Source organism: Mus musculus, chromosome 10, assembly GCF_000001635.26.
Source record: "Mus musculus strain C57BL/6J chromosome 10, GRCm38.p6 C57BL/6J".
In the NCBI taxonomy this organism is placed as follows: Eukaryota; Metazoa; Chordata; class Mammalia; order Rodentia; family Muridae; genus Mus; species Mus musculus.
Window position 1 is genome coordinate 97,388,322 of NC_000076.6, and position 22,793 is coordinate 97,411,114.

At 38.8% G+C, this 22,793-nt stretch overlaps 1 long non-coding RNA gene across 3 annotated transcripts in view; it reads right to left on the bottom strand.

The window, feature by feature from the left end:
- Positions 1-436: 436 nt before the first annotated feature.
- Positions 437-22,793, bottom strand: part of Gm34114 — a 39,826-nt gene continuing 17,469 nt past the window's right edge. The window contains exons 2-4 of one of the 3 annotated variants that reach the window (XR_380718.2): positions 21,004-21,127; positions 13,620-13,740; positions 437-2,587 (exon numbers count right to left, since the gene is read on the bottom strand). This is a non-coding gene — a long non-coding RNA (predicted gene, 34114). Of the gene's footprint in view, positions 2,588-12,291; positions 12,405-13,619; positions 13,741-21,003; positions 21,128-22,793 lie in introns of those variants that run through there. The other 2 variants (XR_871980.3, XR_380717.2) reach the window with 2 other exon arrangements.

Consider the following 22,793-nt stretch of genomic DNA (forward strand, 5'->3'; position numbering starts at 1 on the left):
AAGGCTTTCTACATAGCTAAGGAAAAAATAAACAGAATATGAGACATTCTTTGCAAACTGTCCAATAAGAGATTAATATCTTGACTTTATAGGGATTTAAACAGATTGGCCAACAGAATAATCAAATTAAAAATGTACAAAAGACCTACATGCATTTAACTTAAAAGCATATACACAAAGAATCATCAGCTATGCAAAACTCTCATCACTGATTTTTCAAGGTTCTGGAAGTACAAACCAGAAGATACCAACTCATGCTAGTGTATACCCATTGATGAGCCTACCAGGCTCCAGTGGACATTTCTACTCTAATGGTCACACAAATGGCCTTAGTTAAACTCAATGGGTCACAAAACAAAACAAGCATAAGGATGTGGGAAAGGGAATTAGGAGGAGGAGTCTTGAGAAGGATAGAGTGGAACTATGACAGGAAAAAAAAGGTAAATAAAATGAATTTATTGAATAAATATTTAAACATAATACAGAATCAACTTAGTTGTCCGCATATGGATAAATGGATAAAGAAAACTTTATACTAAACCAAAGTATTCAACCACAAAAAAAAGATAGAAGCTTGCTATTTGGAGCGATATGAATAAAACTGAAAGTTATAGTAAATGACGTAAGCCAGCATCAGCAGAACAGTGAGCAGTGTGTAAGCTGAAAGCACAGAAGAACGTAGAGTGCTCATCTGTAGGGGGTAGGGAGGGAAGTGGGGAATGAGGACAATGGGAGGTTGGAAATAAGATACGCAGTTAGATAAGAGACGTAAGTTCTAGTATTTTATATATAGCATTTTAAGATGGCAACTGTTAAGACATTTATTATCTGTTCTGTAAAGAGCTCAAAGAGAAGAACCTATGGGTCTCAACACAGGCAAATGCTTAAATTTTGAGATAGAAATTCTAGTTACCCATGTATGTCTATGCATGTACTTGGTATGTTGGTGTAAAACATGTTGGCTTCAACATCACAGTAATCCTCCTGACTTAGCCTGAATAATAGGTTTACAGGTGTGTTCAACCATAGTTGGCTTCATTAGCCCAATTTGCTCAGTGTACATTGCACGCATGCATCAAATGATCAGAAAGCACCTTGTCATTCTGTACAATTATTGTGTGTCAAATAAAAAGGAAGAGTAACCTTTGAAACTATTGATGAATGAATGGGAATGAGTGAGTGGGGGAAGAGATCTATGAGAAAGGATTTTTAGCTTCTGGGAAGGGTGGGTGGGGAGCTTTCTGCAGCATGTTTGGGATGTAGATGGCTAGAAACTACCCAATTTTCCCCAAATGACCTGGCTTCCTATTTTCACTTCTGCTGCCTTCCCTTTCTCTGTTTTACTTTCTGTGTCATGCTTTCCAACGCCTTACTCAATGGCTTTTATTGTTGTCTCTGTCACTTTATTTTTACAGTGCTTTTTACTTAGGTTGTTGTTTTTTTCCAGCTGTTGAAAATAGTTCCTGGTTTTGTGATGAAATCACTTCCCCTAAGTCTGTCAAACCAGATTGTAAGGATTTGCCAAAATTTTAGATGATGTCACTGGATTTTGTCTTAATAGTGATTCATAAAAGTGGCTGATTTTAATTTGGAAAGGCACCCTAGGAGTGCTATTTTCCTATCCTGTGGACTTGTTTCTTCTCCTTCAGCACTTCCCTGTAGGTTCAAGCCCTAGACCTCCCCAATTCATACCAGCATTTCTTTGGTCATGTTAGCTCAAACCAAACCAAGAAACCATCACCTGGGTCTTTCCACAATGTTTGTATAAACGTGTCTCACTATGTCTGATGGTTTCTACAAGGGTTCTTCTCCATGTGTACTCCTTTGGGCATTCTTCCTATTTCATCATTCCATTCCTGTGTATTTTGGTGGGATTTCTTCTTCTGTCTGATCTTATTTTTCAAGGGTTCCTTTCCCCAAACAAGTAATGTTAACTCTCATAATGATGCCCCCTCCCCCAACCCCTGTTTTGTGTTTCTCTAACAGCTGAAAGGGTCCACGTCTTTCTTTGCTCTCCAGAAGCCTTCCCATGTGCGGTCCCTCTCCCCTGAGGATACTTTTGGGACAAACATCGTGCAGATGTTGCCTCTCAGTTTTCAGAATTCCCGTTCCAGGATGACTCCTGGGAATCGGACCCAGCTGTAGCTGCCTCTCCTTGTGGTGACTTGTTATTGAGAAGTTTGCTCAAATGTGTTCTCTACACAACTGATTGTATACTATACCAGTTGCTTTGTGTTTTAAAATATTTTATTTTCAACAAACTCCCCTGTGCTCTATATATCCTAAGTTTTTTCTCAACAATGAATTACCCAAACCTCCTTCCAATCTGTTCTCGACAATACTTTCTCCTCCCTGTTCCCTGGCATGTCATGCAATGGTCTAAATATTTCTGTTTTGTTTTGTTTTTTTTTTTTTCTTTCCCAAATCCAAGTGTTGCAATTTCAGCTCTTAACGTGATGCTTTTAGGGAGTAGGGTTGATTGGGTCACATGACAAAACACCCAAGAATAGAATGAATGCTGTTAAAAGAAGTCCCCTCAGAGAACCCTTTCTTCCATCCATGCAAGGACACAAATGACAGGCACCATCTGTAAAACAGAAAACAAAGACTCCTCAAGACACTATACTTTCTGGCTTCTGGATTTTCAAGTTTCTGTTCTTAACACTATAAGAAATAAATTCTGAGTATTTGTAAATTATCTATTTTTGGACAATTTCATAGTAAGCAGAATGTACTACAGCAGCTGTTGCATCAATTAGAAGCCAGTATCTTCTAGTAGGAGGTAACATGTCATGATGATTCTATAGTAGTGCAACCTTTATCAGCCCTTTGACCATTGCGGATCCCAGTATCTTGATGATCTACCCAGGATCTTGTGATACATTAGTGACATTACTGGGAAGCATGTTAAAAATCCAAAATGCTTGCATAAGACAGAGTTAATAGATTGTAATTTTCACTTTAACAAGTTCCCTATGAAACATGAATTCAGAGTATTCTCTTGAAATAGCTATATGTAAAATTATGTAAAGTATTAGTTTTTACCATCCAGTTTCTTATTCAAAGCTATCCACTTTATTTCCCAGGATGCATTGTGGTCCCATAGGCAAGCTATATATGTGCTCATAAACAAGATAAAAATAATTTTTCTTTCTCATACTCTTACAGGATTTCCTCAGGACCCTCTTGATGATCAGAGTAGACTGGAAATGTATGATGAAATACCCTAACCTGTTTCCAAATGTGATATATTATCATGCTACTGTGTGTGGAATGAGAATATAGTATTATAAACAACACATTTATGTCAATTTTTTTCTAACACAAACTCTTGAGTTTCAAATTATCATCACTCATTGGAAACACACTCATATCTGTACGAAGTTTTCAATCACGGCTTCAGAGAAAGGAATCAAAAGAAATGGAATCTTTAGAAGCTATACACAAAGAAGTACTATGTTTATTTATAAACATACAAGTGAGATGAAGAAACTGAAGAAAAATAATAGGTTAATTCCAGAGCATCCTCTGGAGAAGGAACACTACTTATTGGTCTGAACACCTCTATTGTCTCCTCATTCCATTTTTTTTTTAGACTCTTCCCCATAGCTCTCCCATTGGCTTGCTGCTTTTCATTGCTAATTAATTGAAATATTATTTGTCTTGCTTGTTTACTCATTACTGTAAATGTATTTAAAATTAAGTTTGGAGGGGTATGATTGGGGTACACCTAAGATCATTAAAAACATGAACATTTGCAAAACATTGCATTTCTATAGTGAAATTAGAGCAGGAATATAATTGAAGAAATTAATACTTATTTTATAAATAATTGAATGGTTTTTATATGTTAGCATAAAATATATAAAATCAGTCTATTAGGTAATAATTGAGGCATGTAGTGAGAAGATGAACATCTGTTGCTGAAACTCAAATTGTGCTATTAATTCATAATTTAAAATTCAATTAAAGTACTTCCCCAGCATATTTTCATTGCTTCTGAAGATTTTTATTATTTGTACAGCATGAGGCACAATATGGGAAGACATGCCATAGATAAAATACCATAGAGTATTAATAACTATAGAGTTAACATGTTGGTTGAATACAGAATGGGAGGACATGTGTAGGCCATATTTAGAAGGTTATATCTACCTCTTATCTTGTGAGTTTGTATACAAGATAAAATAACCTCTTCTTTGTGATTCCCCCCTGCACTTTCATGTCTTTAAAACAAATCTTTTTAGGAATATTTATTTTATTGGTGTGAGTGTTTTGCCCACATGATTTATGTGCACCACATGTGTGCCTGGTACCCACAGAAGTCAGAAGAGGGTGTTGTATCCCCTGGAACTGGAGTTGTAGGTGGCATGTCACCATGTGAGTGCTAGAAACTGGGTCCTCTGTAAGAACAAGAATGCTCCTAACCACAGAGCCAACTGTCCAGCTCCAAACTTTATGGTTTTACAATAAAATGTTCTGCATTTAGAGACTTTCCTTCACCTCAGGCAAATAATGATGGCTGTGCATTAACTGAGTTAAGCTTTCTCAGCATCAGAACCCTTATATGAAATTTGTACATGTGAAATCAGATTTGCATCTTCCTTCACATATATTATAGATATGAAGTACATATATGATAAGTACAAATGGTAATTTTCCAGAAGGATCCACCATAAATTCATATATATGTATGAACATATATGTGTATATAATCACAGATATATCATATTTATAGCAGAAAGTTATGCCTGAACACATTGTATAGTAGATTTTGTACTTTGAGAAATTTACTAAGAGAATTCTTGAAATAGGATCAAGTTTTGAGTGGAAAGCAAAATGAACCCTGACATGGTAATGATGAAAGTGTTCAAGGGTTTGTAATATTTCATAGTCTGGAAATAAAATTTACAGTGTTCTGGGTCAGACAGTTTGGTAATAACAATTTAGTCTACGATTACAGTTAGGAAATTGATGTCACTTTCCACTGGATTCCACAGAGGTTCCAGGACGTTTCTTAAACAAAATAACAGAGACATCTCTGTGATTCATTTCCTAGTGTCAGTCATGGTTCACAGATGCTTTCTGGAATCCTGTGAGGACCATGGGCAGCCTCTACTCAGACACTTCCTGCAGTCTTGAAATAAATTCAGTGCTAGAATTTGTCATGTCAAGAGAGGACTCTGAGTTCAGGTATGTGTTTATCATCCCAGCCCAGGAGAAATTTGTGATCTTGTTGAGAAATTTGATGGTTAAATTATCATGTGATACACACTGATGAAACTTCAAACACCACTGTGAAGATATAAGTGAAGAACAAGTTTATCCAAAGAAGCTAGAAAAGTCGTCAGAACCTGCAATATTTGAGTGGAATTTTAAAGGATAACTTGGAACCAGCCAAGCAGATCAGAGTCACAAAAGCAAATCCCACAGTAGTAACAGCAGATCTAAGTATAATTAACTCTTGTTTCAGACTTTCATATTTGGGGGACAACTTTGACACAAATGACGTTCACCACATACATGAACAAAAGCTGGAAAAAATGTAAACCTCTAAAGCCAAACCAATCAACCAACCAACCAATCATCACTACCAACAGAATAACCATGGGGAAGATTTTCACATTGTTTATAACATGGTATAATATAGATACCTTAAGCATTTGTGGATGTTATAGAAATATGAAAATACATTTAAAGAAATTTTGTTTATATTTGTGTATGTCTCTCTGTCTCTGTTTCTCTGCCTGTTTGTCTCTCTGTCTCTCTCTTGTCTCTGTCTCTATCCCTCTGTCTCTCTCTGCCTCTCTGTGTGTGTGTGTGCTCGCTCACATGTGTGTGTGTGTGTGTGTGTGTGTGTGTGTGTGTGTGTTTGTGTGTGTGTATACTAAGGGTGTCTGAGTGCTCATGGAATCAGAAGAGAGCATCATATAACCTGGAGGTACAGGTTCAAGAATCTGTGAGTCACCAGAAGGAGGCGTTCAGAACTGAACTCTACAGAAGCAGTGAGATTGATTTTTTATATTTTATATTTTTTATTTTTATTTTTTTACACTCAATATTCTATCCCTCACCCCCACCCAGATCTACTCTCCAAATGTTCCACACCACACACCTCCTCCCCAACCCACCCCCATCTCCACGTGGATTGCCCCCAACCCCACCTGACTTATAAACTCCCTGGGGCCTCCAGTCTCTTGAGGATTAGGTGCATCATCTCTGAATGAACACAGACTTGGAAGTCCTCTACTGTATGTGTGTTGGGGGCCTCATATCAGCTGGTGTGTGCTGTCTGTTTGCTGGTTCAGTGTTTGAGAGATCTCAGGGGTCCAGATTAATTGAGACTGCTGGTCCTCCTACAGGATTGCCCTTCTCCTCAGCTTCTTTCAGCCTTCCCTAGTTCAACAACAGGGTTCAGCTGCTTCTGTCCATTGGTTAGTTAGAAATATCTGCATCTGACACTTTCAGCTGCTTGTTGGGTCTTTCAGAGGGCAGTCATGCTAATTCTCTTTTTGTGAGAGTACTTCTTAATCTCAGTAATAGTGTCAGGCCTTGGGACCTCCCCTTGAGCTGGATCCCACTTTGGGCCCATCGCTGGACCTTCTTTTCCTCAGGCTCCTCTGCATTTCCATCCATGTAATTCTTTCATACAGGAACAATTATGGGTCAGAGATGTAACTGTAGGATGGCAGCCCCATTCATTTATACAATGGAATACTACTCAGCTATTAAGAACAGGACATCCTGAGTTTTGCAGGTAAATAGCTGGAACTAGAAAATTTCATCCTGAGTGAAGTAACTCAGACTCAAAAAGATGTGCATGCTATGTACTCACTAATAAGTCAATATTAGGGAAAAAAATACAGAATACCCAAGATACAGTAGACAGAACTCAAAAAGATCAACAAGTCAACAAGCTGAAATGCTCAAGTGAGGATGCCTCAGTCCCACTTGGGAGAGAGAGAAGAAAGCATTCACAAGTGGGGAGGGAGGGAGAGACCTGGGAGGGAAAGTGGACATGGGGTTGGGGGAGTAGGGGGTAGAGGGGAACCTGATCTAGTATTGGCTGAGGGAAAAGGACCCAAGCCCTGAGGGCCAGCAGAAAGAATGTAAACAGGCAACCTCAGGAAATAGGAGGTTGGGGCCACCCTCCAGAATGCACCAGGGCCTGGGAGGTGAGAGACTCTCAGGAATCAAAGGGAGGGGCCTTAGATGAAATGCCTGACAGTAGGGAGAGGGAACTTATAGAGCCCACCTCCAGCAGGAAGACAGAGCTGTGAGATCTTTTAACTCCTGAGCTTCATCTCCAGTTTCTCCTTAAAACCCTGTAAGCAAACAGACATGCAATGGAAGGGCCTGGAGAGATGGCTTTAAAAATGCTTCTTGTACAATGATGAGGGTCAGAGTTCAGAAGCTAGCATGTATTTAATACACAGAGCATCCACAACCTGCCTTTAACCCAAGTTCTCAGGGCTGGAGATAGAGACAGGAGGATCGCTGAGACTAGTTGGTTTCTAGTCTAGCCAGGGAAAGGCAAACCCCACATTCAAAGGAAAACCTTTAAACAGATAGAGGTGAAAAGCTTTTTCCCTTTTGTAACCTTTGCATACATACAGAAACACGTTGTATACAATCACACAGACATCCATTCACACATAATCTTTTAATCTTTAAAAGTAGAGCAGACAGATGATGTCAAACAGAGTAGTTTGTTACGAAACAATGGCTAAGTGGATAAGAACATGTACTGCTCTACAGAGGGCCCACATTTGGTTTCCAGCACATATCTGGTGACTCACAAATATCCTATGCCTTCGGTCTCTGTAAGCACAGTGACCCACATTTGGTTTTCAACACATATCTGGTTGCTCACAACCATCTGTAGCTACAGTTCCAGGGGAATTCTATGCCTTGGGTCTTTGTAAGCACCACATTCACATGCCTATACATATATGCACACACAGATGCATTATTAAAAATAATAAAGATAACAGATTCAAAATGAAGAACCAAGGGCTAAAACTTCATCAGATGGGTACTATGTTGTGTACGAGATGTGTTCAAGATCAAGACAGACAATAATCCCAGAACTGAGGAGGGGAAGTAGGTACAAACCCACCTCCTAATGCTAGCTAAGGAGGTATTAACATTTGATTGTTATTGTTTCTGGAAGAGAGAAAGTCAGTTGATTTGTTCAATGTAATGATATCTGGTATATGTACCACATAGGCCTCATGCTTAGGAAGAGTTAGCACAAACTGCTTTCCATGGTTTTGGTTTTTGTTTGTTTGCTTTTGTTGTTACTGTTGTTAATTTGTTTAGTTTTACTTTATGGGAGAGAGAGAGAGAGAGAGAGAGAGAGAGAGAGAGAGAGAGAGAGGGAGGACATGGCATTTAATGGATAGGGGTAGAAGAGAATCTGGAAGAAGTTGGAAAAGAGGCATGAATATGACTGAAATATCTGAAATATCATGTATGAAATTATCAAAGAATAAATAAAAACATTATTTTAAAAATAGACATTAAAAGGAAAAAGCAACAGAGTGATTATAAAGTAGGAAGAAAGCCCAGAAGAAGGTTTAGACATGGAAGTTGTGAAGTTTTCTTCTCCCCCAGTGGCTCCATGGAAGGGCAATGTGAGGCAGATTTGTTTGCATAACTACTCTTTAGATGCAAGTTTACTAGATTAAACTACCTTGGTCACATATAAAGAATCATACAGAGAAGTTTTGTGTTCCCATCGGGATATTTTGGATGTCAAGAACAAGAACATGAAATCAGCACACTGTTCAGAGAGACAGAAAAATGAATGATCTTCGAGTCTGTAGTCTTTTCCAGTTTCCAGAGGGAAGAAAGAACTCAAGTGAAAAGAAGGGTAAGGTTGTCAAGGTGAGTCAGAGCCTACAGTGACTGAGCCCTCGTAAGTGGAATGTATACTTGGAGGTTCAAGCAAGCTGCTTTCAACTTAGAGGTAGGTCTACTCTTTCAACAAGCGTCTGATGCTTGCCAGGACCAGAGCAATATTAAACATTTATCTTGGGTTAAATCTCCAGTCTTTGTAATTCAATAAAAGGGCTGGCTGTCTCTTAGAAAATCGAGCCAGCAAATCCTACAGTACTATGGAAATTGGAATGCATTGAAGAGAAAACTGTGCCTTTGGGTTCTGGCAATACATAAAGAAACGAGATGAAATCTGTATGTAAACACAAAGGGGAACAGGGAGCTGTGGTGAGTTCATAGATAAACGTGGTGTAAGTGGAGAGGATTTACCCGAATACCCTTTGAAAAGTGGCCTGCAGAATCATCTTAGCACAACGTTAATGCTTGCAGAATGTAAGAACAAGTACCAAAGGAGAGGCTGGCAGTGCTTACCCATTTCAAGAGTCCTTAATGAAAGCAGACAAGAAGCAACTGGTGTTGGGAGGTAGCCATAGGGAAGCCAAGTGTGGGAGCTTACATAGGAGAGAGCGGAGAGAGGCAAAGGAAAGGTGCATTGCATATGATGTATCATGAAGAGAATCATTTTCTTCTTTAGACATTTTTACATTTCAAAGACTTGCAACAAAGGAACTCATAAAAGTAGGGGAAAATTCAAGTTTAAAATGTTTTTTCCAACTTTACCCAGCCTTTTCCAGGCACGTACATCTTTCAGAGAATAACAGATTAACGATGTTTTGGTACAAACCAGATAATTGGGTTGTGTGGCAATATTTGTACAAAACTAAGATAAGGCTGTGTTTTCCTGTAGCTTCCTGTGCTTATTCCTCTGAGTGTTTGAGGCAACACTTCACAGGCCAAGATAAAATATGGCCCCACTAATCCTGGCACTCAGAGAGTTTCCAGTCTTTGTCTTTGTAAGCAATGGTGCAAAAAAAATAAAATAAAAGTCTTACATTTCCAGAGATCCTGTGTCAGGTCAGGAGATGCAGGCCAAGAGTTCAAAGAACTCTAAAAGATACCACCAGACTATAATCCTCCCATTTATTTTATTTTATTTCAATACAATGTTGTAATTTTTCTATGTAGACATCAGGATCAATTAGGTACAATGACAAGGACTGTTCCAAGTATAAGACCAACCTTGGCTACACAGTGAGTTCAAGGCCAGCTTGAACAAGAAACAGGATTCTGTTTCTTATTTTTTTTTTTTCTGTTTGCTTGGTTTTGTCTGGATTTTTTTTTTTTTTTTAAGAAAAAACTGTGATTATCTTTGTTTCATTTTGTGCTTGTTATTTAATGAACCTTTAGAGATTGATGTTTATATATTAAAATGGGAAGAATAACCTATGTAAACTCATTTTTTTCTTAATGTCTCTGTATATTCTATGAATTGCTTATGAGCCAAGCAAAAAAATATCCATATGGCCGCTGGGTTCTTAATTTTTGAGAATTATATTGAAAATAATTTTGTGGGAAACAAATATGCATATGTTAGTAGGCCAGTGCACATGTACAGAGCTTTAATAGTTATTGCAAGATAAATACACATGAACATAAATTCTCAGTGAGAAACTACACGTGACCAGCTTATTGAAATCACCATTTTAGAATGACTTCTAACTCTGAAGGGAAGATTACTATAGTATTGAATTATATAAGCAGCAGTATGGACTGTCCAATTAAACCCAAGCAGTTAAAAACAGACACAACCTCATCTATGCATGTCTAGCTGCTTTATATATGTGTAACTCTATGTTTGTGTTTGCATTTCTATGCATGCATATGTATCAACACCTACATATATGAGTATATGTATATGAGTGCCTCTGTTAAACTGGATAACTGAATATATGGCTGATATGTCCATTTCTAAATTCTCTATTATCTCTCCTTAGTCTGTTTGACATGTTTTCAAACTTTTAGTTGTTGTCCTTTGCTTATTTTATACAACATTTTCCCTTGTTACTTTTAATATTATAAGCTATACCTAATTTTACACTCCAAAATAATGAAAGGCCTTGTACCTCACTTAGAGACTTGTTCAACACTGAATTCATTCAATTTTAAAAGTAATCTCACTGTTTTCATTGAAAATATATCCTATTCCTGCTCTCTATCTTCTTCATCTTGTATCCACAGATGATTTTCCTTTGTTTTATTGCAGCAACTGGCATCTTCAGGCATGTTTGTTCCCTTGAGTCTTCCCTCAAGAGGGACAAAATGTTTGAATTGTCTGTGAATAATTAAAACAAAGACCTAAGAGACAGTGTTATAGTTGAGCCTAGAGTTGTTAGAGTTAAATGCAATGGAGGTTAAAATACAAGAAACAGTTCCCTGGATAAGATGGCAAGGAAATGCCATTTACTGTCAAAAAAGGAGTGGTCTCAGGGTTGAGCCACAACTGCTTTCAGTGTTTAAGAGACAGGCAGATAAGTGTGAGCCAAACTGGCACAAAAGAAAGGAAAAAGTGGTCACAGAAGTGGCCGAAGAAACCAGTGCCATGGCATTCAACAGGCTAGAGAGCTCTGGAAAGAGTCAGTTTAATGATGCTGGGCATGCTAGTGGAAAATGTCTAGTAATTTCAGCATTACTCTGACTATTTGAGTCCATCTTAGAAACTATTTTAGTGGCACAGAAGAATGAAAAACATATTGAGGAAGGTGAATTGAGGAGAGGAAAATTTAAAGGTAAGATATATTAGTTACACTTCTGGAAACTACATCAGAAGGCACAGAAGGTAAGACCGTAGCTAGACGTGGAAATAGATGTTGATGGTTGTACACCATGACATTGGGCCACATGTTTCTGATTAGTTGACTTCTTCTTATCCACATCTATCTCCATGAATAACAATCTGCTCCTGTCTGCTGTTACCACTTTCTTATTGAGACTGCCATCTTTCTGTAGAGGGCATGGCAGTGGGCATACACGTTGGCCTATCTATTGTGATGAGTCCTTGATCTCCCTCTCTCTGTGACATCATTCATCCTAGCATCCTTCCCTACTATAAAGTCAGGAAGATCAATGTTTACTTCAGTTTCCTGGCCATATGTGTGTCTTCCAGAAGTTTCAAGAAGGATAGAGTCATGCAGTCACTCTTCCTTGCTAAGGAACATTTCCCAGAGAGCCTTCTGTACAGTAAGGGACTAGTAAGGTTTCTTCAATGAATTAATGATACATTAATGATACTTGTATTTACATGAAATATAGAGGAAAAGAAAGAAGAGATAGGACAGAAAGCAGAAAAGAAGGAGAGGAAATGAACAAACAGAAAGGTGGAAAGAAATAATGAAAGCAACACAAGAGGCAAAATTTATCACTTAGTGTTCTAGATAACATCAAAGTTTTGAATGTAACTATACTGACCATCTGCCATACTGGCTTGTCTCTTGAGTGTAATTTACTTATGATCATTTATCTAGGTTATGCCACCTCTTCTGCCAGCTACCGGAAGGACACGGGACCTGGGAAAGTACAGGCATTAATTCCATATGGGACACTGGATTCCTTGGGACTTGTCCGGCCCCTGGAACTTCAAGTTGCTATTACTTCTTTCTGAAACATTTCTACCAATCAGAGTCCTGTTTCCTGCATGTGTCTCAGCTTCCATCTGGAAGTTCATTTTATAACCTCTAGTGGAGAGGCTAGAAAGCCTCTCGTTTTATAGCAATACATAGACAAATAAGAACACTGTAAAAATAAATATTGTTCTGTAAACTCAGTGAGCTCCTTGACTATTATGATAATAGAAGTTATTTTGTTTAGGAAATATTCAGAGTTGGAGAATTTTTTTTCTCCCCAAAGGTATTACTAGTGTTAAATGTTAACAACAAGCTTTAATAATTATTGCAAAGTGAACATACATGAACATAAATACTCAGGGAGAAACTACACATGACCAGTTCATTGAAATTACCATTTTAAAATGACTTCTAATTCTGAAGGGAAGATTATTGTAGCATTGAATTATATAAACAGCAGTATGAACTGTCTAAGATACTGTAACCAATTTAAAACAGATATAATCGTATCTCTGCATTTTATATATGTGTAAACTATATATGATGAAGGCCTCCCTCAATGGAGAATTTCCACCTTTATATGTAGTACACACAAAAGCTACATTTTGGGTGGTCTAGTGTGCCAACATCATTTTGAAACAAACAAGGTTTTGAACTGAGCAGTTAAAAGCAATCTGCACCTTTCCTGCAGTTGCTCTCGAAAGTGCCAACAATAATAAGGTAAGAAGTATGTTCACAAGGGCCAGGAAAACTTCACATAAACATCTTTCCAGTATATGCCTCATTTGAAAACATGTTCCAAAAGAAGTTAGTAGCTTTGGACAGATAGGGGACTCTCCGTTACCTGTCAACCTTTGAAAAATTGGAGCTCGTCTGCTCCAGGCTGAGAATGGCATTAGTTTATGGGCATAAACATAAATATTCAGAGGACAGTTTGACACCATGTTCATTTAGAGTAACAACAGTAGTGTGTTCCTCCTTGGGGCCCATCTCCTTCCCAGCCAAAGGCTTTTGGCCAGGTTTATAGTACCAGATGTGTATTCCTTCCTGTGAATAGGTCTCAAATCCCATCTGATGGCAGTTGTTGTTTCCAAAGTAGTTGTACCACTGGGCTTATCTTGCTGTGAAACTTGGTATTGTATCAGGCATGGTCCTCACCTGAGTGACACCAGAGTTGTATTTTCTCAGCAGCCTGCAGAGACCTTCATAGTTACCAAGGACGTAACCAGTGCACACGGGACTTACAGATCAGCTCCAGGTTGATGTCTGTGTCCTGTAACTGATCAAGGGCTAAGCATTTAGATATAAGTCAGAGATCATTACACTCTGTTCCCTTCTGAAGCACAGGAAACATCAGAGAGTAGGGAGCAGAAAGAATGTTAAAAGCCAGAAGATGAGAAAGAGTGTCCTGAGACCGGACCGCCCAGACATAGCGTTGCTCTTCCAAGCGTAGGCACAGCAACTGTAAACATCTGCACAGGATCAGGCCTCCAACCTTCTACCACAGATAGAAGAGGTAGCCATGAGCTCCCACCTCTTTCTGAGGCACTAATTACTGTTAACAATATAGATGTGAGGTGCCATTTTCTATAGTGGTATAGCCAGTGGAGGTTATGGAAGAAGAAAAAAGGATTCAGAGGGAAGGGAAGCCAGGCCACAAAGGATAATGGGTTGAACACAACCACAGTAAACTGTATACATATAAGAATCCATGAAAAGAATAAAGAAAAGGAGTTTTTTCACAGTCACTTCTCAAATCCCTCTTCCATCTCCCTTAAAGGTAACCCACTTTTGGTTGGCCTTTGACTATGTTGGTCTATATTTTCCCCCCACTGTCATTATTTTGCCCTACAAGTGGCAACGTCCACTTACATTCAAATGTTCAGAAATTTCTGGGCAAGACCTGATCTTTGACTGGCATGAGAGGAAGTGAAATTGCCTACTCATGATGCAGTGTCTTACTTCTGGGTCAAATAGGTCATACTGGAGCTTGGTAAAAGTTAGTGAGCAAAATAAATGTAATATGCTCTCAAGAATGTCCACTATGCTTCAAAGAAAACTTTGATGCGTCTTCACTCTAGGTAAAATTTTAGTAGAAGTGAGTACTCTGATTTGGATTACACACATCAATTAACTTCTTCTCAAAAAGTCCCCTTGCTTTTGCTCTGCCAGTGTTAGGAACTTTTTCTACTACAGTCATTCCCATGGAAAAGAGAAGATTCTAACTCTGGGAGTTATGGAGAAAAAAAAAGATCTCCCTTCTTCTACTAGGTCCTTAAAGGGAAACAGAACGTAGATTCTCTAATGAGAGTTGACTTAGAGTAAGCAGGCCACATTCTGTTTACCTTAGAACTAGGAAAGAGACCAGCTGGCTGGCCCCACAGCAACAACTACTACTTAAGGCTGTGTAGATGAGTGTTGCCAGAGTAAATGTGTTTGAAATAAAGAGAAGAGAGTTTGCACTGGTATTTCTTTTCCACTCCTATAGAGAATGAGTTTGATAGATGAAAATGCTCTAGAAATCACACAAATTCTGCATGGGTTCTTTCCTTTCTTCCTACCAAATGAAAACGATGGCTAGACCTGTTGTAGCTTTGGTTTAATGCTTGCATTATGGGTACCCAAATTCCATGGAAATTCGCATTGTCTGCATGTAAGATGCTCCGGGTCTCTGCTCCCAGATGGCTCTAATTGGTAAATAAAGTTGCCGGTGGCTAATAATGGTTGGGGAGAGAGAGGGAGAGAGAGAGAGAGAGAGAGAGAGAGAGAGAGAGAGAGAGAGGGAGGGAGGGAGGGAGGGAGGGAGGGAGGGAGGGAGGGAGGGAGGGAGGGAGGGAGGGAGAGAGAGAGAGAGAGAGAGAGAGAGAGAGAGAGAGAGAGAGAGAGAGAGAGAGAGTACTTGAGGTTCCTGGGCAAGGGATGCACGAGAGAGAAAGAGAGAGAACGCCCATGATGGTGAATCTGAAAAATCAGGCCTGCGAAGTGCAGGACAGAGGGACTGCCAACAGGGAAGAGTCAGGGATTGTGGCTCAGGGGGGCTGTAGGCTCTCCAGGATCCAGGGCGGCCAAGATGGAATATAGGTTTTAGTAAGAAAAGGATTCAGGAATATTGGAGGGGAGAGTATGTTAGCCACAGGGAGATTTGGAAGTGCCTAGACATTGTGCTGTTTAAGGCATATTAAATATAAGGCTGTGTGTCTGTCTTTTATTTGAGAATCCAGAGCATTTGAGCAGACAGTGAGGAGGTCGTGGTGCTGAAAGGGATGTTAGAGCAGAATAATGTACTACCTACCGCTACAATCACCAAGGTTCCACTTTGGCCTCCCTTCTCCTCCGTGTCCCTATGATTTTTACTCCAGGAATCCAGAGGATGTTCACAGAGCATCATGTATAAGGTTGAATTTATTACAGCATAGAAAAAGGCACATCCTCGAGGTTCAGACTAAAATATGACCAGATGGATCATTTTACATCTTAGACTTTATACTATCTAAATTCTCCAGAACAGACTGCCTTCCTAAGCATGTGATTTACAGACTCACTTGGATTTATTCTTAGGGAAGGAGGCATTGGTATGTCTGTTTGTTCTTGTTCTTTAACAGAAATCCTGTGAGATATTGCAATCTCACAAGCTTTAGGACTCCTGGATTAGAGATAGTTATCACTTAATGGTTTTCTGGACATTATGTATCCTCTCATGTCCCAACAGTCTGTCTCAGGTCCCATCCCTCTGATCAAGATCCTGCAGATAATCTGGATCCTCCAGATCCAGTCCTGAGTTTCACAAAGGCTGATTATAAAGAGGCTCAGCCATGACATTCTTTAAGCTTGCCAACATCTAAAGGACAATCTATCAACAGTACAGGACCTATCAAAGCAGCTCATATTTGCTGTGAAGATCTAGAAGTTGGATTCTGTTGTATAAACATCAGAATAATTAAATACATCAGCTTATAGTATATATAGTAAGATAAAATTTTATATAACTGGTTATTATTATTAAGAAAATATATAAAAATTTCTCCCTTAAAATTTAACTTTTAAGCTTTTGTACAAATGTACAGTGTGTTAATCATATTCCCTCCTCCTTAGCTTTCCTTGCCTAACAACACCTTCTTCTTTAGTTCCCTGTGATCCTCTAGAAAGTTTCATTTATACACACACACATACACACACACACACACACACACACACACACACACACACACACACACACACACATACACACACACATTGTGTGTGTGTAATATGATTTTTGTATTTATATAAAACTGGCTTAATATGATTATGTGCAATTACATCTATTTTTCTATAAACAATAACCTCATTCTTCTTTCTAGCTAAACATAAAGGCCATTTAGTATGCATAAGACATTTTCAAAAAACTTCTCTAAGTATTTTTCTGTTGTTGCCCACTTGAGTTAATCCTGTAACTTAGCAACAACTGTGTATAGTGTTAAAAGAATATCGACAGGCAAGCATTGTTTTTACTTGAACTTAAAATTCTTTGGGTAAATTCTAAGAGTTGGGTCATATGGAAGATGAGTTCTCAAGGGTGTTTTGTTTGTTTTTCTTTGTTTTGCTTTTGTTGTAGTATTGTGTTTTGTTTTGTTTTTGTGTTTGTTTGTTTGTTTGTTTTGGACACTTTCATATTGTTGTTCACAGTGGCTGGCCTCATTAGCATCCCTCCATCAGTATACAGCATTCCTTTCTCCACAGTATTCTCAGCATCTGTTGTTTTCTTAATGAGTACCATTCTGTCCCAGGTAAGATGCAATTTCAGTGTAGTTTTACATTTCATTTTTCAGACAGCTAATGAGATGAATATTTTCTGTGTGTTTGTTGGCCATTTGTATTTCATATTTTAAGAACTTTCTGATGATTTCATGAGTCCATTCATTATTTGATTTCTTGTATAATTTTCAGTTCCTTGTATATTCTAGATAGCAACCAAATATTTCAATGTTTAGCCAGCATCTGAACATTGTCTCTTCATTTAATCAATGAACTGTTTTTTTTTTATTATAGAAGCCTTTCTCCTCCTCCTCTTCTTCTCCTTCTCCTCCTTCTCCTTCTCCCTCTCCCCCTCCCCTCCTCTTCCCTCACTACTACTTCTTCTTCTTCCTCTCTTCTCCTTCTCCTTCTCCTTCTCCTTCTCCTTCTCCTTCTCCTTCTCCTTCTCCTTCTCCTTCTCCTTCTCCTTCTCCTTCTCCTTCTCCTTCTCCTTCTCCTTCTCCTTCTTCTTCTTCTTCTTCTTCTTCTTCTTCTTCTTCTTCTTCTTCTTCTTCTTCTTCTCCTTCACTGACCAGAGTCCTCTTCAGAAATCTCTTCCAATGTTTGTGTATTAAAGTGTTTACAATTTCCTCTCTCTGTTTCAGGAATTCAGATCCTAAGTCTTGGATAAATTTAGAGTTTATTTTTGTGAACAGTGAGAAAAAGAGTGACCCATTTTCAGTCTTCTGCATGTGGAGACCCAGTATGACCACCATAATTTTTTGAAGATTGCCTTTTCTCCAACATACATTTTTAGGTCTTTGCCGAATATCACATAGAAGTACTTAAATGAACTTATGCCTAAATCTTGTATGTCATTGATCTTCATTTCTTCTTTGGTGCCAGTAACAAGTTGTTTACTTTACTATGGTTACAGAGTACATAGTATAGCTTGAATAATAATGTGACACCTTTAGCATGTTGGGCTGGGGGTTGGTTTTCTTTTCTTTTCTTTTTCTTTTTTGGTTCAGGATTTATTTGTCTATTTGGAATGTTTTAGACCTTCATTGCAAAGTTTAAGGTTTTATTTTCTTTTCTATTTATTTAAAGAATGGAATTGCAATTTTGATGATGATGGGCCTGAAATTTACGATATTAATTCTTCCAATTCATAAGCATGGGTGGTCTTTCTCTATTTTAGTGTCTTCTTATTTTTTTTAAATGAAATACCGGTCTTTCGCAAAATAAGTTAATGAGATCAGTTGAACTTTCCAGCCTAGGGCATGGCTTTTTCCTCCCCCGAAGCTCTTCTGTCTTCCATATATTACAGACATTTTGATAGACCTCTCTCTCTCTCTCTCTCTCTCTCTCTCTCTCTCTCTCTCTCTCTCTCCCTCTCCCTCCCTCCCTCTCTCTCTCTCTCTCTCTCTCTCTCTCTCTGCATGTGAGTCTTCTCTCTTTATCTTCCACTTCCTCTCTGTCTATGTCCATGGCAATTTCCCTGACCTAATTTCTTGGGACCAGTGACCTCACCTGAGAGGGATTTCCCAATAAATCTGCCTTTATCAGTTATACATATTCTAATCTGGATGGAATTGGCTCATTTCACCAGAGGAGGAATGCCTAACTTATCATTATGCACAGGCACAAGTAAGGTAAATCTCTCCTTGAGGAGACGCAGTCTGTGGAAAATTCAAGTCACACTCTCATGTGTATTCATTGCATTCCTTATATATGCTTAAAATTATGAGATGTCTGTTCAGAGCATGTGTCGTGTCAGTCAGAGTAAGGATTCTCCTTATTCTGTAGAGCAGCTTCTCTTTCCTCCAGAACTCATAGAGAGAACTGCCATGACAATAATGGACTAAACATCTGGAACTGTAAGCCAGCCACGATTAAAAGTTTTTCCTATTAAGAGCTGCATATGTATCAAAAGATGGCCTAGTCGGCCATCACTGCAAAGAGAGGCCCATTGGACTTGCAAACTTTATATGCCCCAGTATAGGGGAACCCCAGGGCCAAAAATGGGGAGTGGGTGGGTAGGGGGTTGGGGGGATGGGTATGGCAGACTTTTGGGATAGCATTGGAAATGTAAACGAGGAAAATACCTAATAAAAAAATAAATAAATAGATAAATAAATAAATAAATGCTAAAAAAAATAAAAAAAAGAGTTACCATGGCCATGGTGTTCCTTCAGCGCAATAGAAACCCTAATTAAGATATCAAGTATGAAGAGCCAGGTATGCATTTCTAGAGCACATATAGAACCAAGATCTGTGATCCTATTACTCCTATGGAATTAAAATTCCCTGACTCCAAAAGCTCCAGGAAACCTGTAGCAGTGTAGATGAGACCAGAAAGTGGGAAAAGGGGATACATTCTCTTACTCTTCTAGATCCTCATAGCAACTATCCATAAGTACACCTGTTAATTTTTGGTTTTAACAGTTCTAGTTGATATCTCTGCTTGGTACATCTACAACAACCTTTTGAAGGGGTAGTAGAGAGGTAATAGAGTTTATTTTGCTTATGTAACACATCCATTGAGAGAAGACAAGAATGAACTCAAACAGGGCAGGGACCTGGGGTCAGGATCTGATGCAGAGACCATGGAGGGGTGCTGCTTACTGGCTTGCTCATCATGGATTGCTCGCCCCACTTTCTTATTGAATCCAGGACCACAAGCCCAAGGGTGGTATCACTCATAGTGGGCTGGGCCTCCTATCAATCACCAGTTAAGAAAATACTCTCTGAGCTTGCCTATGGGCTGAGCTTATGGAGACATTTTCTCAGCGGCGGCCCTATGCTCTCTGTTAACTCTAGCTTATGTCAAGCAGACATAAAACTATCCAGCACAGAGATGAAGGGCAACAGAGCAGAGTCTTTGCTTTTCCTTTGGAACAGTAAAGCCCATAGAGCTTGAAAACGAAGGAGGTAGATAATTTACAGATTAACCCGTGTTAATCATGTTTTCTTCACATCTGTGGTTATTAGATCTGAAACCTCTGAGGTCTACTCTAAAACATTGTTCAAAAGAATGTTTTGAGCACCTTGAAGGAAGTCAGGACAAGTGCTGTTCAGGGAGCTCTCCTCTTCTGCATGATCTAACCCCCGAGTTTCTCTTTTCCCCTGAAATTGGGAAGAATTTTGAATGGCATGCTTTTCCTTTGGTATTCTCATTCTCTGTTCTTGTTCCCCATCCTTTTATCTTGCTCCATGATGCTTATGACATATTTTCATTTTTATGTGTTGATTTCCATGTGTTCAAAGAGTCACAAAGCCACAGAAGGATTAGATGACTTGAAACTGAGAACAAATGACAAAATACATTTTCCCTTGGTCATACGTGTAAAAATTAGGCTCTGTGATGAGAACAGAAGGCTGTCTATATCACATCATGTCAAGTGCAACTGAATGATACATTCTGAAATCGGTAGTGCCATTGACTGACCGAGACCACCAGGTTTTCTCAATTAAAATTAAAACGTCTATTTTAAGTATTATTCAAGCGTGAAGAATCTTTAGTTCAATATTCATTGTTTTTCCAGATAATTTCTCCACCGAAGTCTTGTACCACATGATAATGCAGATGGGAATTAAATTGAAATAAAAAGATTCATTGAGCTACCAACTCACTTCCTCTCGAAGGGGGCGGACTCTGCTCTCCCTGTTCTTCCAGGTCCACATTTGCTGAGGGTTAGCATCCCCCGTGAATTTTTTGTTGCTCTAGGGACATGTGTTCCTAGTTGACCTTTTGTTTTTCAAGGAGAAAGATAAACATGCCACCCACAAAGGGGCCCAACCAGTGGTGATTCCCAAGGAATCCTACCTCCCCACTCACAGCAACCTCTGGGGCTGGAGACAACAGCTTTTCCCAAAGTCTTGGCAGCAATGAGCACCAGCTGTACTAGCAGGGCAGCTCTGTGAACCCTTTGTCTTAGGTCACATCCTGTCTGTCAAGAGAGAAAGAATGGTTCAGGTCAAATAAAGGGGATTCTTATGCAATATAAGCACCAGGCTTAATATTTTGAAAACAACAGCAGGCAGGCCACCTGAGGTGAAGGCTGATTAATAATAATAAAAAAAAATAAAATCTCTCCAATTGGACACTATGGAAATAAGCTTAGTATTATAGATGAAAAGCTTAAGGGAGACAAACTCTAATGTTTAAAAGTCCTGTAGATGATAAATAGACTTTAGATTCAGACCACACTGAGTCCTTCAGCTAAGAAGTTGGACTCAAATCGCAGCTGAGTTTCATCAAACATATTCTAAGTCTTCAAAGGGCCTTTTGCAAAAGTTCTATCTCTAGGGCGATGTACTGGGTACCTTTGTGTAGTTTCAAAGCTGTTCCACACTACCCCATATTAGACTGAACATAGAATACTTATTTCTCTTGCAACACTTTTCCATGCTTTCTATCCTGTCAGTAAAAATGTCAAAATTCTCAGTCATTCTTTTCTTTCCTTTCTTTCCTGGTTGATAATCCCATCCACATATAAACTGTTCAGGGACTCCAGGATGCTCAGTTTCAAAGGATTTCTGGAATGACCTCCTTAATTTCCTTGGCTCTCCCAACCAAACCAACATTCCTTCTCAGTGAATCCGCAGAGAACCTCTTTCATCCCAGACATAGGAAACAAAGGGCTCATATATTAAGCCAAGGCAGCTAAGTTACTTTCCTAGTGTAAGCTCTAAGGATCTTCCAATCATTCTTTTCCACTGCTTTGCCTTGCTTCCCCCAAATCTTGGTAGTGCTGATTCTATGCATGAGCCATGCTTTCCCTGGGGCCTTCATTTGATCAGCCCTTTTCAGCTACAAGCTTTTCAGAGCTTTTAAAATAATCATATCCAATAGCCTTCTTCATAATAATTAGTTTAAATGTAAACTGTAGTTAATGCCATCCACCCCATGTTTTTGTACACGTGCACTTTGTTCCCAGGAATAACGACTCTGAGATTTCTTATATATGAATAAATGCTTAGGCCAATAGCTTTGTCTCTGTTCCCCAACTAGCTCATATCTTAATTACCCAACTACTTTATTCTAAGTCATGTCACATAGTTGGTTATCTTATCCTCAATTTCATGCAACTGTTTTCTTTTGTGCCTGGGATGAATCTCTGAGGCTCTGACTCTATTCTCAGAAATCCTCTGTCACAGAACTTCTATCTCCCTATTTCCTGCCTAAGCTAATAGTCCAATAGCATTTTACTGACAGGTGATACTTCCATATAGTAGAAGAAATTCTTTCTAAGGCAAACTAACAACTAAAACATTCAAAAAAGAGAAAGCCCATTACTAAACACTATATTTGATCCAACATTTTTCTATAACACTCATGCTATGGAAGCCTTTTATGTCTCCATTGACTGGTTGCTTTAGGCTACTAGAAGGTGGCAACCTCTCTAGGAGAAAAACATGTCTCAAGATGCAGAGGGACAGTTAGAATAGCATGTACAAAGCCTGTGCAGACCTCAAACAGACAGTTCCAGAATATATATATATATATATATATATATATATATATATATATATATATATAGAGAGAGAGAGAGAGAGAGAGAGGCATATAATCCCATCCCTAGCCATGGAGCTATTTGCCTCTAGGAGAATAAG